General features: G+C 42.6%; 1 protein-coding gene and 1 non-coding gene across 10 annotated transcripts in view; one reads left to right on the plus strand and one right to left on the minus strand.

The window, feature by feature from the left end:
- The window catches only part of SHROOM4 (shroom family member 4), a 213004-nt gene that overhangs the window by 147085 nt on the left and 51827 nt on the right, over positions 1-14092 (plus strand). Inside the window, exon 1 of one of the 9 annotated variants that reach the window (XM_067724074.1) lies at positions 8085-8483. The exons of the other annotated variants lie outside the window; for them this stretch is intronic. The gene's annotated coding sequence lies outside the window, so the exon portion shown is untranslated. Of the gene's footprint in view, positions 1-8084; positions 8484-14092 lie in introns of those variants that run through there. 9 annotated transcript variants of the gene reach the window in all.
- LOC137217727 (U6 spliceosomal RNA) lies at positions 1268-1371 on the minus strand. The gene has a single exon (XR_010940229.1). It is a non-coding gene; the product is annotated as a U6 spliceosomal RNA (small nuclear RNA).

Below are 14092 nucleotides of genomic sequence, written 5' to 3' on the forward strand. Positions count from 1 at the left end.
ATGATTTACTTCACCTCTGAACTTGAGTTTTTTCTTTTCTAACATGGAGTTTATAAGGTTGTTGGAAGGATTAAATAGAATGGTGTCTATGAAAGTTCTTTGTGAACTGTAAATATTAGCAGTTAAACGGCCTCACAAATAGTACTTGCTGCCACCACCCCCCCCCCCAGCAGATTTTCCTGTGCTTTGTCCCCTCTCCACACAACTTTGTCCCACCAAGTCCATCAGGCGCCTAGGAAAAACTAAAGCCAAGAAGGCCCTGAGTAGTAAAAAAAAATTTTAACCCACTGGGCATGGCCATAATGCTGACCTTGACTTGGCCTCCCTTTTCCTCTGACTGGCCTCTTCTCAACTTGCTCCTCGTTCTTCCAGCCCTGGCCACCTCTCACAGCAAAGAACAGCAACTAGTGCTGACATTGGGGTAAAAACTGTCAGATGGAATTTTTTTTAATTAGTAGCATAAACAGAGGAATCCACTGCCAAGCAGGAAAGCATTTGTTGGGGAAACCATTTTACTAGGTTGGTGGGCTCTGAGCTGATTTCCCTGAGGGCAAAATCCAGATGTTTGAAAGAGTTAAGTGGAATCATAAGTATAATTGCAGATTTCTAACTTAGGAATGTGTCAGACAGTTGTATTAGACAGTTGCCAGGGTAAATGATATGTCTGTGTAGAAAGGTGTCCTTTTTCTTTGGAAACCTTTTCTCATTCAAAACTAATACATGTGTAGTGTAGAAAATTTTGAAATTTTCTAAAGGTATAAAGAATTAAAATGACCCTTAATTCTGCCACACAGAGATAAATACTTAGTGGTAAGATATTGGTACATTTTCATTCAGCCTTTTAATATGTGTATGCTTATACATGAATATATGTGTATGGATATATATTTTTTGAATTGGGCTGGTACTACATAGAGGTTTGTATACTGTTTTTTCACTTTTGTAATGGCAGACTATTATTCCTTCCTGTAGATATACAGTACTTCACCTAACTTCCTAAATGTTGAACAGTTAGGATATTCCTAATTTTACATTATAAATAACCCTGCATTCGATGACATTTCATGTACATAAATCAATGTGTGCATCTCTAATTGCTCTCTTAGGATAGAATCCTTGGAATGGAAAGATTAGATTAAAGGTAGGAACATTTTTAAAAACAGATATAATTCACCTACCATAAAATTCATTACTTTTAAGTGTGAGATTCAGTGATTTTTAGTATATTTACAAGGTTGTATGACCACCACCACTGTCTAATTCCAGAAAAAATAAGCAGTGCTTCACAAATTTGCATGTCATCCTTGTGCAGGAGCCATGCTGATATTCTCTGTATTGTTCCAATTTTAGTATATGTCAGCTAAAGCAAGCACTGTAGGAACATTTTTGTCTCTTGATGACATATGGCAAGTTTCCCTCTAGTAAATGTATACCCAATCCATTCCCATTCAGCAATGTATAAGAATGCCTCTTTCCCTGCAACTTTGCTGACACTTAGTTAAAAAAATATATTGCCAATATCATTGAAAAAGGCATTTTATTGTTTTGTATTTTTGATTAGCTCTTCTTCCTCTGTAACTGTTCTGTAGAGATATGTCATCCACCCTCTTTCCTTTGCATGCATTTACCATGGGCAGTCACATCCACTGCGACAGCCTCGGCTGCCTCCTCTCTGTGGATAATGATCACATGTCCATACCCTGCCCTAACCTCTTTCTGGCACTGCAGCCCAGATGTCAAGCTGCTTGCTGGACATGACTATCTACATTTTTTTTAACATCTTTATTGGCGTATAATTGCTTTACAATGGTGTGTTAGTTTCTGCTCTATAAGAAAGTGAACCAGCTATACACATACACACGTTCCCATATCTCTTCCCTCTTGCGTCTCCCTCCCTCCCACCCTCCCTATCCCACCACTCTAGGTGGTCACAAAGCACAGAGCTGATCTCCCTGTGCTATGCGACTGCTTCCCACTAGCTATCTACCTTACGTATGGTAGTGTATATATGTCCATGCCTCTCTCTCGCTTTGTCACAGCTCACCCTTCCCCCTCCCCATATCCTCAAGTCCGTTCTCTAGTAGGTCTGTGTCTTTATTCCCGTCTTACCCCTAGGTTCTTCATGACCTTTTTTTTTCTTAGATTCCATATATATGTGTTAGCATATTTGACAGCATATCAAACACGCTCATGTCTAAAATCAAACTCATGACTCCTGAAGCCAGCTCTGGCTCTCAACTTCCCTATCTGGATTAGTGATACCACCATTCTCCTAGGTGTTTCATGGTCACCTTAACTCCTCTCTCTACTCCATATTTAATTAGTAGTCCAAGCTTCTTGATTCTGTCTTTTGTGTCCTTCCTCACATCCTTCCCTTCTGCTCCACCCTCACTGTCACTGCTCTACTTCTACCTTTTATTATGTCTATTACACTAGCCTACTCACTTCACTATGCTTTCAGTATTTATCCATATAATTCATTCTACATGTGGCTATGAGAATAATCTTCCTAACATACGCTTTTACCATGTTGCTTTCCTATCCTGGAACCTCCAAAGCCTCTCTCTCGCCTATCGGTAAAGTAAATGCTTTATCCTGACACTTAAGGCCCACCGTGTTGTTGCATCATTCTAATTTTACTTCCTGTGTGCCTTACAGAAACTGTGTTCTTCCTTCAGCATATTCCTGCTTTATCCACTCTTGTTTTTGCAAAACCTGGCATGACCTCTTCCCCAGTCTCCTCCAGTTGAAATTGTCCTGAGTCTTCAAAATCAGAGGCTTTGTGAAGTCTTCCTTGATTCAATTAGCTGTACTTTCCCCTTTTTTTCCTCATTGTCTGGTTTTAGACAGCAATTTTATAGTGTTTTCAACAAAAAATTAAGGAAGCTTGCTTAATAATGTTTTTATTACATGAGTGGCTTTAAATTTTTATTGAAATATAGTTGATTTACAGTGTTGTTGTGTTAGTTTCAGGTGTACAGCAAAGTGATTTGGATATGTATGTATGTATGTGTGTGTGTGTTCTTGTTTTGGATTCTTTTCCATTATAGGTTATACAGGATATTGAATATAGTTCCCTGTACAGTAAATCCTTGTTGTTCTCCTTTTTAAAACTCTCATTTTGTTAGCATTTCCTTTATGACACGATATTCTGCCCTGTTTAGTTACTTAGCTATTTTTATTCACCCCCTACCACACTATAAATTTCTTGAGCACAGGAATTATATCTTCTTCATTTTGGCATGTTCCATAGTACCTCTCCAAGCACGTTAAATGTAGATAGGAGCTCCATAAATGCTTGAATAAAAGAATGTTAAAGACTGCCAACTTTTTTTTTTAAGAACTACTAATGACTCAGTTTCGGGAATGAATTCTGTGCTAATGTACAGATGCCAGACAACCCAAATGTCATGGCTTATTCTTCTTTTTCCCTCACTATCCACAGCCAATCCATCAACAAATACTGTAAGCTCTACCTCTTCAAGATACCTCTAATCAAACCTCTTTTCTCTACCCCTACTGCTTCCTCCCTAGAACAAATCACCATTATCTCTTACCTATAAGAGCCTTTTTGAACTGGTTCCCTGGCTTCTACTCTTGTCCTGCCTAAATCTATCAGCCAAGTGAGATTTTTATAAAACTTAGATCATGGTAGTCCTCCTTTAACAACCTCCAGTAACTTACTTCCCACTACACTGAGAATAAAACACAAACTTCCTATCTTGGCCTTTGGAAACTCCATGATCTGGCCTTGGCACTTCACCAACCTCATGTCCCTGTACTGTCTACCTTGCTCACTGTGCTCCAGCTCTGCTGAGCATCAGCCATCCCTTACTGTCATGTTTGCTCAAAGCAGAGTGAGTAGGTTCTCTTGGTTCTATTTAGGTCCTCACTGTTATTGGACGTTGTCTTTGGGCTTCATGCCTTTAGCAGTGGAGATGACTCAGGGAGTGGCCAGAAGCAATTCTAAAGGCTTTGAGACTTGACTTTAGGCAAAACTTTGGTGGAGTCCATCATTTTGATGAAAATTGGTACTCCAATACTGAGTTTGAGCTGAAGGAGGTGTTTGGCTGAAAGGGAAAAAAAAGAAAATCTTATATTATTCCTGTAACCTTCTTCCCAAGGGATGCTACAAATATTTCTGATAGAAATTGGAGCTGGAGGACAAACATCCTCCACCTTCTTTATCACCCTGGGTGTTGATTTAGGAAATTGGTCATCACAGCAGAAGCTGACTCAACAGATGGGGTTCTGTGAACCTATTGTCATTTTCTCTATGTGCTCCTCTGAAGTCTCCCTCAGGCCTCTGGTGTTGCACCCTTAGCTTTTGTATATAAGGGAAGAGAGAAAAGCCCTCTTTGTTATTCAGATTCTTGACTTGCTCCCCTTGCTTCTAGAAGCTATGAAATATGCACCATCCACCTCCTTGCCTTTGGGATCATTGACAAGAAATAGTCTATGATGGGTATTTGTTATCAGATATACATAGATAGAGTATGCTTCACAGCCCACTCTGAAAGAGAATTCCAAGTACTGTGTTTCTAAACTACTAAGCATTTTTCTAGCCCCTAATATTTGCAGAGCTCTCCCACGTCATTCATATGGTTGCTTCGTGCCAACCTTCTTTGGAAAAAGAGGTGTCCCTGTGTTTTAAAGATTCCAATGTGAAAAAGTGGAGAAATGAAAGCAAAAGTTCAAGTGTAAAGGCCCTAACCAGATGAGGGTATTGCTCTTTACTTGGAAAGCCACAAGACACCCCTTGACACGTAGCACAGCATTTCAGGGAGTCTTTACTCCCACCCCAACATCCCTTTCCTTTCTTATTCACTACCCTGGGTTTCCTTTAAGCCATGAATGGATCCTGAGGTGGAGGCTGGAGAGGGGGATCCAGCAGGTTTACATGAAAGTACTTGACCTGGCTATTCCAAGAGGTGAGGGGAGGTAGTCCCTTCTATGTAAAGTACCTGTATCTCAGATGACCCAAATTATAGCTCCCCAACTGACAAGAAAGGCCTTGTCCTAAAAGTTCTCTTTTAAATTATACATACATATATACACCCACATACACATAGATATACACACAGATACACACATACATACCCATACATGTATACAGACATATACATTCACACATTTACATACACATACATGTTCTCCCTTGGTTGGGTCTGTATAAGGAAGGTCTCCAGATCACCAGGTTTCAGGGTCCCTCAGGTAACAGTGTGAGGGTAAGAGGAGGCCTTCAGGGCTCTATATCCGAGGGATATCTCTACAGTGATCAAGCGACTTTTGCCTCCTTCTGTCAGATAAACAAGCCATGCATTGTTCTGTCCCCCAGCTGTGTGCGGGCTTCCCTTCCTGCTGAGCGGGCCAGAATGAGCATGGATTCCTTCATGTGGGGCAGGTGGAATGTGCAGTTTTGGGGTGAGGAAGGCTGGAAGAGCCACAGAAAGTAAACGGAGCTAATCAAGGACACTCTTTTGTGCTTCTCCTTATCTAAACACTTTCAAAAAATGAAAGAGCCTGCAGTAGGTATGGGCCAGACCTCAGGCTAAGCATAACCCCAAGCAACAGGGGCCATATTTTTCTTCTTGCCCTGGGTTGGATCAGAGCCACGGTTCTCTTTCTGCTTGCCCTCTACCCTCCTCCCTCCAAGTAGTTCTTGAGGGGTCTGCTGGGAGCCAGGCTCAGAGACTGGTAGTGCTGTCAGAAGGTATTGGGGTGACACCCCACTACAGCAGCCAGTGGTTGACTCCTTCTAGAATTGGTCCACCTCCCTCCCCTCACCTCTCACAACAGCCTTTATGAGGCCTGTTCTGGGAGCCAGCTTCTGACAGATCTGCCACTTCTGCCTGCATGTGCTCACCCTCTTTGCACCCATGCCAAGTTCTTATCCTCTGAGTGCTTGGAAAAGAAGCAGTCATCTTTTCCTTCCCCTGAACATAGGAGGTGATACTTGCTCATGTTGTCTGGAACTTAGCTCTGCTAAGTGAGAGGGTACTTCTTTTACCTCCACCCCATCTCCCAGCCTCCTTTCTAAATCCCAAACTGGCCAAACTGCTCACATTACTCTCTAATCATCTTCTGCCCAAGGATTTCTTCAGTATATGCTATCTGTGCCCATCTGCCCATCATATCACCTCCTCTGGTGACTACCCAACTGTCATGCTCCACCCTGCCTCCCTACCTGAGCCAGTCCCAAGAACGTGCTTGCACCTTTAATCAAAACTTCCTCAGCCCACCTGGCCACTGACAGGGCCAGACTGCTATCAAATTTGTTATTCTTTACTTTGTTAGGAAATGGGGGGTCAGGGAAGCATTTTTATGGACTGGGTTACTGAGTGGAGAGAGGAAGGCACTTGACGACCAGATTAGGGAAGGCTGGGTACCCAGGCCTGAATATTGACATTAGAAGGGACTGTTTATTCTGATGCTGTTTCAGACCAGGGGTTATTCCCTAGTGTACTGCTAACACTAAAGGTATTATATTCCCTAGTGTATCGTCAGAATGTGGTTATCACACTGGCAGCATCACCATCACTCTAGAGCTTGTTAGAAAGTCAGAATCTGGAGCCCAGTCTAGAGCTACTGAATCAGAATCTGATTCAAGATGGACAGGTGATTAGTCTGGCCACTGAAGTTTAAGGAGTGCTACTCTAGAGAACTAGGCTTGGCATTTGAACATTCTCTTAAGTAGTCCTTTTGCTCTCCTCTTCATCTGGCTTGAAGACATTCTTTTTCTAGCCACTAACAATACCCTTCCCATTATTATTTGGGGTAGAGGATAATATTAATAACGGATATCATTTATTGAATGCCTATCACGTGCCAGGCATGCACTACAGATGAGGAAATTGAGGCTCTGTGACACACCCAAGGCCAAACAACTAATGGGTGGGAAAGCTGAGACTCCAAGCCAGATCCACATGCACATAAAATCCCCAAACTTCCCCCTTACAGTACTTCTAACTACCAAAGGAGGGCTTTGGCACCTGCCTTTTGTGGAACAGACAAAAGTCCACCCAAACCTCCCTAGGAGGTACAGAGGGAAGAGAGGGGAAGGTGCCTCCCGGCATGATTTTCCTAGAAAGCGAAGGCCCTGGCATCATTCTTGTCCTGAGGAAGCTCACATAAACCCTCTCAGGGGCCAGAAATGCCTGGAATTGGGACCAGAGGCCAAGGGAAACTGGAGTGGGGATCCAGGAATATTATGAAGGGAAAACCCTAACTCTAAATCCCCAACAGAAATCAAATTCTGATGCCTGAGCTTGGGCTTAGTGTGTGCAACATACTCCTGTGGGGCTGCTCTGGGTTCTGGCTGTTGCATAGGTCATTGAGGACATCATGTGGACCCCCAGGCTGGGGCCTGGGACTATTACATCAGAGCATGCCATAGTTGGATGGGTTGTTTGTGACAATGGACTTTAATGTTTTATTTTGCAGAGAGGAAACAGAAGCCCATAGAGGGGGAGTAAATTGCCAGAGGTCAGAGCAAAATCATGGCAGAGGCAGGGATGCTTACTCCAAGCAGCACTGTTCTGGAGTTGGAGGCTCTGGTGTGAAATGCAGTTTCCTTTGGGTCTGCTCAGGTGCCTGTAGGACGTGCAGACCCTGAAAATACAGCTCAGAATGGTTTGTGAATCTTTCTATCTCAGCAGGACATTCATCTTGGGAGATCTCTAGGTTACTTGCCCCTATCTATGTAAAATCAGCTGTAGTGCTACTTGCTTTTCTGGACCTGGAGGCTGCTGGGCCTGGCTGATCTGGGCTTTCCTTTTCTGGGGCCCAGAGGCCCTGCGGAGATGGCTGGGTGGGGTCAACCCAGTCCAGGAAGCACAGGAATTCTTTTAAGTGTATGTGTCTGGGGTATTTTTCTCCCTCACTTACGTGTATTTTTAAAAATTCTTTTTAGACACCCGCTTTATCTTTCCCAAACATCATTTCCTTGCTCCTTTCCTGAGTTCTAGCAGTGGCTGGGGGCCCAGCTTCCTTATTGGCCTCTGAGCTGTGGAAGAGGGCGGGCCAGGGCTCAGAGGAGGCTGGAGTAGGGAACAGGGGGGCTGTTTATGCTGCTGGAACTGCCTTTCATCCTTCCCTTTGCCACCAGGGTGCTGGCTGGTTTCTGGAGCAGCGTCTTCACTCCTATCCAGCTCTTGACACTGGCTTTCATTCCCTAAGGCTGTGGCCTCCTCTAGGCCCAACCAGGCTGATGGCCATACCTTGCCTTCAGTGCTACTCCTTTCTGTTCTTGGAACTGGGACCTGGCTGTGCTTGAGCCCCTTGAATCACACTCAGGGGCTTGGGCTGATGGCCCCTCTTGTCAAGAGGACTTAAAGGAAGGCAGATGGGTTTCTGCTAAAGGAGGATCCAGCCTGCAGAAAGAAGCCCAGGGGGCTGACTGGAGGGGTTATTGAGGAGCATCTGAGCTGGCTGGATAACCAGCTCTCTCCTAAGCCATCTCCCCATCCTGGGCAACTTCTATGGTAGGTACTACTGGTAGCCATGGCCATCATGGCTGCTGCTCCCTCTTCCCCCTTTGGCTTTCTTTCTTCAATATCCCATTTTGCTTCCTAAGAAAGGAATTTGGGGGTAATGAATGATAGGGTGTGTGTTTAATGATAGTGCCTTAGGAGAAAGGGGTTGTTGCCTCCACAGCTAGGCCTGGAGCTACATGGTTGGTGGTTGGCATTTTCTTACCTCTGTGCTTATTTCTCCTCATCCTCTTTCCCCACTGCCTAAGGAGGGGATGGTTTCAACTTTAGGACTACTGAGACTTCCCTTTTCTGACTGCTTCTTGAAGGAATGGCTAGGAGAAGCCTTAGGTGTATAAGCTTTTTGAGATAGATCTCTTTGGGGAGGCGGGGTCGTGTGGTATCCTAAAAAGGGTTGGAGGACCTGAGCCTCATTCTCAACTGCTGGTTACTAGCTGTGTGTTCTTGGCAAAGCAGTTCAGCTCTCTGTGTCTCTGTTTCTGCATCTGTAAAGGGGCCATAATAATAGCGCTTACTGATAAGGCTGGAGTGAGGATTGAATCAGCTAATGCATGCAAAGTGTGCAGTGCCAGGTACATCTTAAGTATCCAATAAGTGGTCCCTGTTGTTATTTTTTTTAAGTTAATAGTGTTATGTTTTTATAAGTTAAACTATGCTGAGTGATTTCACACATGGGACTGCATTTAATCCAGACGTTAACTCATGAGTAAGGGATGGTGATCATCTCCATTTTACAGATAAAGAGTCTACAACAGAGAAGTGACTTGCCCCAGGTCACACTGCTAGGATTGGAATGTGAGTGTGGACTGACTCCAAGTCTAGGCCTCTTCAGGAAGAATAACAGGCCAAGTATTAGACCCTATAGATAGTTTCCTCTCCTTTCCTAATCTAGGGCTAGAAGGCTCCAGCTCTGGCTACAGTTCCTCCACTGGGATTTTCCTCCCTGCAGCTTGTGCTTTTCTCCCAGTGGTCCCAAAGCCCCCACTGCCTTGCTTCTGTCTCCTTTAGGGTTGTTTCCCACTCCTGGAGAAACCCTAGAGAGAGTAAGAGCCTTTGTAAGCTATCTTTCAAAGTGTGGCAAGGGAGTGATGCTAGTGGAACCTTGACAGTGGATGGACAAATCTGGATGGAAGTACTCTTAAACCATCGAGAAGGAAAAGTCTGAGCTGACAGCCCTTAATATAGCACCTACTACATATTGACCACTTGTTATGCATCAGTATGTGTCCCAGATGCTTTGAGAATATTCTCTCTCATCCCCACAATAACCTAGCCAGGTAAGGATTATTGTTTTGGTTTGGTTTGGTTTTTTTTTGGATAAGAAAACTGACTAAAGCTCAGATAGGTTAAGTGACTTACACAGAATCACACATCCAAAATGGTAGTTAGGCTATGAACCTAGTAGATCTGTCTCACTTGTTTTTGTCTCGTTGCCTGCTGGCTTGGTATAGTTGGTAGGATGAGACTAACGTACATGAAATGATGATGAGCAATATCAAACATTATATTATGATGGGCTAAATTGTGGGGACTAGATTACTAAGGACAAGCTCCCTGGAGTAGACATTACTCGAGCAGTACCTTGAATAACAGGTGGGATTTAGAGTAACAAAATGAGAGAGGGCATTCCAGGCAGAGGGAACATTCACGGTAACAACTGAAACCCCATTCTAGGCAGTTGACATTCATGGTCTCATTTGATTTTTTTTACAACTCCATTAACTAGGCACTCTTATCCCCACTTTACAGTCATGGAAGCTAGAGCTCTGAGAAGTGAAAGCACCTGTCTAAAGCAACAGAGCTTTTAAGTGGTGGATTTCAACCAAGGTCCAATTCCAGAGCCTGTGCTAGATTCTACTAGAAAACCAAAAGCAGAGGCACAAAGCTGGTTGCAGGGTATGATCGGAACAGAGACATGAGAGGTTGGGCTGGGTGGGTAAAGATAGCTTATAAAGGGCTTTGAAAGTCTGATCCAGTTTACACTTGCTGCAGGAAAGGTTAAGAAATAGGGAACTAGTGAAGATTCTTGAATAGGAAAGTGCCACAATCCAGTTGTTGTCTGACATGATACGATCTAAAAGCAGTGACTGGAGGTGGAACAAGGTGAGACTGGCTGGCAGAATAACACAGCCATAACACAACACATTTTGGGTTTTGTTTTTGTTTTTTTGGACCTTTGCTCTTTATTTTTTTCTTTACACCTTTATTGGAGTATAATTGCTTTACAATGGTGTGCTAGTTTCTGCTTTATAACAAAGTGAATCAGTTATACATCTACATATGTTCCCATCTCTCTTCCCTCTTACGTCTCCCTCCCTCCCACCCTCCCTGTCCCACCCCTCTAGGTGGTCACAAAGCACCGAGCTGATCTCCCTGTGCTATGCGGCTGCTTCCCACTAGCTATCTATTTTACGTTTGGTAGTGTATATATGTCCATGCCACTCTCTCGCTTTGTCACAGCTTACACTTCCCCCTCCCCATATCCTCAAGTCCATTATCTAGTAGGTCTGTGTCTTTATTCATGTCTTACCCCTAGGTTCTTCATGACATTGTTTTTTTTTCTTAAAGTCCATGTATATGTGTTAGCATACGGTATTTGTCTTTCTCCTACTGCCTTACTTCACTCTGTATGACAGACTCTAGGTCCATCCACCTCATTACAAATAGCTCACTTTCGTTTCTTCTTATGGCTGAGTAATATTCCATTGTATATATGTGCCACATCTTCTTTATCCATTTATCCAATGATGGACAATTAGGTTGTTTCCATCTCCTGGCTATTGTAAATAGAGCTGCAATGAACATTGTGGTACATGACTCTTTATGAATTATGGTTTTCTCAGGGTATATGCCCAGTAGTGGGATTGTTGGGTCATATGGTAGTTCTATTTGTAGTTTTTTAAGGAACCTCCATACTGTTCTCCATAGTGGCTGTACCAATTCACATTCCCACCAGCAGTGCAAGAGTGTTCCCTTTTCTCCACACCCTCTCCAGCATTTATTCTTTCTATATTTTATGATGATGGCCATTCTGATCGGTGTGAGATGATATCTCATTGTAACTTTGATTTGCATTTCTCTAATGATTAATGATGTTGAGCATTCTTTCATGTGTTTGTTGGCAGTCTGTATATCTTCTTTGGAGAAATGTCTATTTAGGGCTTCTGCCCATTTTGGGATTGGGTTGTTGTTTTACTGTTATTGAGCTGAATGGGCTGCTTGTAAATTTTGGAGATTAATCCTTTGTCAGTTGCTTCATTTGCAAATATTTTCTCCCATTCTGAGGGTTGTCTTTTGGTCTTGTTTATGGTTTCCTTTGCTGTGCAAAAGCTTTGAAGTTTCATTGGTCCCATTTGTTTATTTTTGTTTTTATTTCCATTTCTCTAGGAGGTGGGTCAAAAAGGATCTTGCTGTGATTTATGTCATAGAGTGTTCTGCCTATGTTTTCCTCTTAGAGTTTGATAGATTCTGGCCTTACATTTAGGTATTTAATCCATTTTGAGCTTATTTTTGCGTATGGTGTTAGGGAGTGATCTAATCTCATACTTTTACATGTACCTGTCCTGTTTTCCCAGCACCACTTATTGAAGAGGCTGTCCTATCTCCACCGTACATTCCTGCCTCCTTTATCAAAGATAAGGTGACCATACGTCCATGGGTTTATCTCTGGGCTTTCTATCCTGTTCCATTGATCTATATTTCTGTTCTTGTGCCAGTACCATACTGTCTTGATTACTGTAGCTTTGTAGTATAGTCTGAAGTCAGGGAGCCTGATTCGTCCAGCTCCGTTTTTCGTTCTCAAGATTGCTTTGGCTATTCGGGGTCTTTTGTGTTTCCATACAAATTGAGAAATTTTTGTTCTAGTTCTGTGAAAAATGCCAGTGGTAGTTTGATAGGGATTGTATTGAATCTGTAGATTGCTTTGGGTAGTACAGTCATTTTCACAATGTTGATTCTTGCAATCCAAGAACATGGTATATCTCTCCATCTATTTGTATCATCTTTAATTTCTTTCATCAGTGTCTTATAATTTTCTGCATACAGGTCTTTTGTCTCCTTAGGTAGGTTTATTCCTAGATATTTTATTCTTTCTGTGGCAATGGTAAATGGGAGTGTTTTCTTGATTTCACTTTCAGATTTTTTATCATTAGTGTATAGGAATGCCAGAGATTTCTGTGCATTAATTTTGTATCCTGCTACTTTACCAAATTCATTGATTAGCTCTAGTAGTTTTCTGGTAGCATCTTTAGGATTCTCTATGTATAGTATCATGTCATTTGCAAACAGTGACAGCTTTACTTCTTCTTTTCCAATTTGGATTCCTTCTGTTTCCTTTTCTTCTCTGATTGCTGTGGCTAAAACTTCCAAAACTATGTTGAATAAGAGTGGAGAGAGTGGGCAACCTTGTCTTGTTCCTGACCTTAGTGAAAATGCTTTCAGTTTTTCACCATTGGGGATGATGTTGGCTGTGGGTTTGTCATATATGGCCTTAATTATGTTGAGGAAAGTTCCCTCTATGCCTACTCTCTGCAGGGTTTTTATCATAAATAGGTGTTGAATTTTGTTGAAAGCTTTCTCTGCATCTATTGAGATGATCATATGGTTTTTCTCCTTCAATTTGTTAATATGGTGTATCACGTTGATTGATTTGCGTATATTGAAGAATCCTTGCATTCCTGGAATAAACCCCACTTGATCATGGTGTAGGATCCTTTTAATATGCTGCTGGATTCTGTTTGCTAGTATTTTGTTAAGTATTTCTGCATCCATGTTCATCAGTGATATTGGCCTGTAGTTTTCTTTCTTTGTGACATCTTTGTCTGGTTTTGGTATCAGGGTGATGGTGGCCTCATAGAATGAGTTTGGGAGTGTTCCTCCCTCTGCTATATTTTGGAAGAGTTTGAGAAGGATAGGTGTTAGCTCTTCTCTAAATGTGTGATAGAATTTGCCAGTGAAGCCATCTGGCCCTGGGCTTTTGTTTGTTGGAAGATTTTTGTTGTTGTTGTTGTTGTTGTTGTGGTACGCGGGCCTCTCACTGTTGTGGCCTCTCCCGTCGCAGAGCACAGGCTCCGGACATGCAGGCTCAGTGGCCATGGCTCACGGGCCCAGCCGCTCCACGGCATGTGGGATCGTCCCTGACCAGGGCATGAACCCGCGTCCCCTGCATCGGCAGGCAGACTCTCAACCACTGCGCCACCAGGGAAGCCCTGTTGGAAGACTTTTAATCACAGTTTCAATTTCAGTGCTTGTGATTGGTCTGTTCATGTTTTCTATTTCCTCCTGATTCAGTCTTGGCAGGTTGTGCTTTTTTAAGAATTTGCCCATTTCTTCCAGGTTGTCCATTTTATTGGCATAGAGTTGCCTGTAGTAATCTCTCCTGATCCTTTGTATTTCTGCAGTCAGTTGTTACTTCTCTTCCATTTCTAATTCTATTGACTTGAGTCTTCTCCCTTTTTTTCTTGATGAGTCTGGCTAATGGTTTATCAATTTTTTTACCTTCTCAAAGAACCAGCTTTTAGTTTTATTGATCTTTGCTATCATTTCCTTCATTTCTTTTTCATATATTTCTGATCTGATCTTTATGATTTCTTTCCTAATGC

Source organism: Pseudorca crassidens, chromosome X (assembly GCF_039906515.1).
Source record: "Pseudorca crassidens isolate mPseCra1 chromosome X, mPseCra1.hap1, whole genome shotgun sequence".
NCBI classification, from domain to species: domain Eukaryota; kingdom Metazoa; phylum Chordata; class Mammalia; order Artiodactyla; family Delphinidae; genus Pseudorca; species Pseudorca crassidens.